Consider the following 5,600-nt stretch of genomic DNA (forward strand, 5'->3'; position numbering starts at 1 on the left):
AAATTTGTAGTTATCCACTACCTCGATGTCCACCCCCTGAATGTTCATTGGAGTGGGCTGTGATGACTTCCTCCCAAAATCGATCACCATTTCCTTTGTCTTGCTGGCGTTCAAATGAAGCTGATTTAATTTACACCAGCTGACAAAAGTCTTTGATGACCTCCCTGTACTCCTGGTCATTCCCCCCGGAAACACATCCAACAATGGCTGAATCATCTGAGAATTTCTGGAGGTGGCAGTTTGTGGTGAAATCTGAGGTGTAGAGGGTGAACAGGAAGGGTGAGAGCACCGTACCCTGAGGGGCACCTGTGCTGCAGAGCACCACATCGGACACACAGGTCTGGAGCCTCACATACTGTGGCCTGTTGGTGAGATAATCCGTGGTCCATGCTGCCAGGCGTTGGTCCACCCCAGCTCCTTCCATCTTCTCCCTCAGTAGTGATGGCTGAATGGTGTTAAAGGCACTGGAGAAGTCGAAAAACATGACTCTCACAGTGCTCCCAGGGTTCTCCAGGTGTGACAGTGACCTGTGCATCAGGTAGATCACTGCGTCATCCACCCCAATCCCAGGCCGGTAGGCAAACTGAAGGGGATCCATCTGTGTGCTCACCAGGGGTTGTAGATGTCTCAGGAGGATTCTCTCCATGGTCTTAATCAGGTGAGAGGTCAGTGCTACTGGCCTGAAGTGGTTGGGTTCCCTGGGACGAGGAATCTTCGGACAGGGACCACACAAGAGGTCTTCCAGAGGACTGGTACCTTCTCCAATTCCAAGCTCAGGTTAAAGATGTGCACGACCACCCCACATAACTGATCCGCACAGTCCTTCAGCAGTCTAGGGCAGATACCATCAGGACCTGCAGCCTTCCTAGCCTTGATCTTCTTAAGCTCCCACCTCACCTGGTCAACTGTCAGGGAGAGGGGGTTAGGGGGCTGGTGTAGATCAGGTGATGAAGAGGGCATGCAGTGTGGGGGAGGGGGGGCTGGCCAGGGAAGGTGTGAGGAGGTTCCATTTTGAACTGTGGGGGTAGGCAGGCCTGGCCCAGGAAGGTGTGAAGTGGTGGCAGGGCGAACGATGGGGGGAGGGGAGGCGGGATTGAATCTGTTAAAGAACAGATTCAGTTTATCTGCCCAGTCCTTGTCCCCATTGACGAGGTTTCTCCCCTCACCTCCTCCGTGGCCTGTGATGTTCTGCAATCCTCTCCAGACGTCCCTGGTGTTGTTCTGCTCCAGCCGCTCCTCCAGCTTCCTCTTATTGATGTTCTTTCCCCTCCTGATGATCCGCTTAAGTTCCTTCTGGACACTACGCTGTTCCTCTCTATCCCCCGATCTGAAAGCCTGCTTCTTCTTGTTCAGCATGGCTTTGATCTCAGGAGTCACCCAGGGTTTGTTGTTAGGATAGACCCGCACCCATTTGGATGGCACAGTGTTCTCCACGCAAAAATTAATATAGTCCGTAATGCAATGGGTCAGATCATCAATGTCCTCCCCGTGTGGGCTGCAAAGTGCTTCCCAGTCAGTAGTCTCAAAGCAGTCCCTGAGCCTGTCCCTGGACACCTCAGACCACTGCTTCACGTTCCTCCTCTCAGGTGGCTGTCTGTTCACCACTGGGGTGTAATCCGAGACCAGGAGGACAAGATTGTGGTCTGAGTTACCCAGCGGGGGGAGGGGTGATGAGGAGTATGCATCCTTGATGTTTGCATACAACAAGTCCAAAGTTTTATTGTCCCTGGTGTGGCAGTCCACATACTGGGAAAAGGTGGGGAGGACCAAAGACAGTGATGCATGGTTAAAGTCACAGGATATGAGAATAAGAGATTGGGGGTGCTGAGTCTGCAGCCGAGAGACAACAGAATGGATCTGTTCAGTGGCCACATTAGCGTCGGCCGATGGGGCGATGTACACCGTTAACACGAGGACACAACTTATTTCTCGCGGGAGGTAGTATGGCCGGATGCCAACGGCTAACAGCTCCAGATCTCTGGAGCAGAGCTGTTCCTTGACAGTAATGTGACCCGGGTGAGCCCATCTCTCATTCACAAACACAGCGAGTCCCCCTCCTTTCCTCTTACCACATTTCACAGCGTCACTGTCCGCCTGCACGAGCTGAAAGCCATCCAGGGTGACGTGAGAATCTGGAGAAAGTTCATTCAGCCACGTCTCCGTTAGCATCATCAGGCTACACTGCCGGTAGACTCCCTGCAGCCGGGTTAGCGCCGTTAGCTCATCCATCTTGTTGGGTAGAGATCTGACATTCCCCGTGATGGCCGACGGTAAGCAGGGTTTATATAGTCTCTTCCGCTGTCTGTGCTTCACACAGGCTCTGCAGCCTCTTCTCCTTTGCCGTATATTCACGGGGATCACCGGTCGTTCCGCATAGTGAAGCCGCTAAGGGCTAACAGCTGATCCCGGGTGTAAACAATGGAGCCGTGAATGAATGGGTTTCCCAACGCCGCATCAAAAACTCCAAAAAACAGCAAGAGACAAACCACGACTGCAAAACAATTCACATTCATGGTTGCACACTTGGTAGAAGGCTTGATGTGGCACAAAAACGCAACTAAAAACTACTCATAAACCTACTTAAATACATTATACTGCCTAAACAAGCTAAGTAGCTGCTGCAACAGGCTGCCACTAAGCCGGCGCCAGGATCCTGTGAGTGAGCAGAAACAGAGAATGAGGCAGGGCCGGGTCTACGTAGGGGCAAGAGGGGGCCTGGCCCCCTCAAATAAAAGTTGTGCCCCCTCAAACTAAATCCCCCAAAATATAGTCCCGGTTCTGACCCCAGACCTGAAGGAACCACCGATCAGCTGATCAAGATCCACATTCTCCACTATGAAGACACACATCTGTTTTATTGAAAATAAAAAGAATAAAATAAAAGAAATCCATCGGCTGGTCGGTCAGTAAATACCTGCTGGAAGAGTCTAGAATCCAGTCACCCCTGACTGGAACTCCGGCCTCACGTCGGTTTCAGACCCCGTTTACACCGAAAACATTTTCAAGTGAAAACGCAAAACTCCCCACAACGGTGCAACCATAGACAGTAAATAAATGGACAGACCTTTCGTGACGTCACCCATATAGTTCTCAACCGCCGTTCTGAAGACCACAAGCGAGTCCAGCAGGACGTCTCCACATTGAATATTTGAAACCGGATGTAAATGTGATTGGTCCAGTCCGTCACGTGACGGCATCACGGGGACAGAGGAGGCGCTGTGATAGGGCGATTTATGCAAAACTTTAACTCGTAATATAAATTTATGTGAAAATCAGAGTGTGGTGAAGCCAACACGGTGATAGAAACTAGTGATAGAGACCAAAATATGTTCTGAAACTGCACACTTTATAAGTTTATTTGCACTCTGAAAATCGGCATTTTTGAATGGGTTCCAATGAGACCGGGGCTCTTTTTGAAACCAGCATCATCGCCCCCTGCTGGAATTTCTCTGGAATTACAGTTTTTTTGCACTTCCGCATTATCTTCATGATTTATGAGCGGAGGTTGGCGCCTGGGTGCAACGGACCTTTTTTGACAGCTGCTCCCAAAGTGCAACTTTTCAAAAATGGTCTGTCTGCATGGGAACGAGGAAAAACAACAGTTTGTGGCAACGTTTGGGCGGAGATGCTGACGGCTAACCACGTCGTTTTCAGCGTCTCCGTGTAAACATCAAACCTTACTGAAACAAATAAGCTAAAACTTTTCGTTTTCACCTGAATCGTCGTCGTGTAAACGGGACCTTCCTCTCTTGGTTCTCAGAAATGGACAGTCTGTCAATCAAAAGACGTTTCCTGATTCGTTGCTCCTGACTGAAGGTGTTTTACTCTCGTCAGATCAGACTGAACATTTCAGACTCTGGTTCTGTCTCCATCTCTTCGTGCTGGTTTGTGCTTGAACGGTGACCGAGCTGCCGCTCCTCAGTGTGTGTGTGTGTGTGTGTGTGTGTGTGTGTGTGTGTGTGTGTGTGTACTCGTATTTCTATCCTTGTGGGGGCCAAATGTCCACACAAGGATAGGAAAACCTGGAACGATGTGCCTTGTGGGACCTTTTTCCGGTCCTAATGAGGAGAAACAGCGTTTTCTTGGCCATGTTGTTGTTACTGAAAAAAGGAAAAGTGCAAAACCATTTCTTCAGGGTTAGTCTTTGTTTTGGTGTGGGTTAGGGTTAGGGTTAGGGTCAGGGTTAGGAATTAGACATGAATGGGAGTCAATGGAAGGTCCCCACAAGGTTAGAAATACGAACCTGTGTGTGTGTGTGTGTGTGTGTGTGTGTGTGTGTGTGTGTGTGTGTGTGTGTGTTTGCCCCCCCCCCCCCCCCCCCCCCCCCCCCTTCGCCGTGTCTTTTCAGTGGACTGTACATGATGCTGCAAACCGCCTGGTCCTCCAGAACCCCGGGAGAACCCATGTAGTGTTAATTTCGTCTACGAAAAAAAAGACGAAATATATTCGTCAACGCCCCTTTTTCCCTTATTGAGACGAAATGAAAGGAGACGATTATTCACAGCACAGACAACAACTGAAACAAAATATGTATTCAAATTTTGCAGACGAAAATGGAGGGGACAAAAATGTATTTAATAAATAAAGACTACAATAAAAATGTTTTTTTTTGGGGGGGGGGGGTTGACAAAAATTGAGACGACTAAATAATTGGGTAAATTATTATTATTATTAGTCATCTGAGCAGTTTCCTGTGCATCCCGCGCATGCGTGTGCACCATTTCCGTGATAGAGATAATCCCACATCGCTGCTGCCACAAGACCTGCTGGGCTCGACAAGGAACAACCCTGCTTCGAAAAGCACTTGGCAGGAAGAAACGGGAAGACATCTGGGCTCATTTTCAATATTCTGAGACCGAAAAGAAGACAGAATGTTTGGTGAGGAAAAAGGACGGAGAGCCATGTGGGCACAAGATCACCGGCAAGAACACCACAAACCTGAAGAGGCACATCCGGTTGATTCACCAGGAACTTCAGGTGGGTTCATTGAAAAAAAAAATAATTGATTGATATGTGTTTCAACTAAACATTAAACTAATGTGAGTTGCCTGTTTAATTTGCCGTTAATAGAGATGAGCAGCGGATATATATTGGAAAAAAGAAACATCCTATACCAGAACTTATGCTCTAAATTCAATTCTCAAATCGACATATTGATGCTTTTGATGCTTCAGTCATTTAAGTTAATGTATATAATAACAGGAACACAGTGGAACGTAACTAAACTATTGAGATATTATCTAAATCATATGCTGATGTTGGGAACTACTTTTCCTTCCGCCGTGGTAAGTGCGTAATAAAGTACAAATGCGTGTTCTTTATTCATAGAAGGACAAGGTACCTTTTGTTAGTTTGATTTCCTGTTAAATTGACATCATCAGATTCCAATAAACAGGTTGTTTTCTCGTTTTTTCGTTGTTGGGCAAAAACGAAAAAACGAGAATTCAACTTTTCCACTGTTTTTTTCATTTTTGACAGGTAGGCGGGGCTTAACACTTCTCGCTCCTGATTGGCTCATGTTTGCACCGTGCTCTTCAGAGTAAAGGTCAGTCTTAAAACGCTGTATGACTGTCTGACTGACGCTCCAGCCTCCTGTCAGT

This window comes from Salarias fasciatus, chromosome 4 (genome assembly GCF_902148845.1).
Source record: "Salarias fasciatus chromosome 4, fSalaFa1.1, whole genome shotgun sequence".
Classification (NCBI taxonomy): domain Eukaryota; kingdom Metazoa; phylum Chordata; class Actinopteri; order Blenniiformes; family Blenniidae; genus Salarias; species Salarias fasciatus.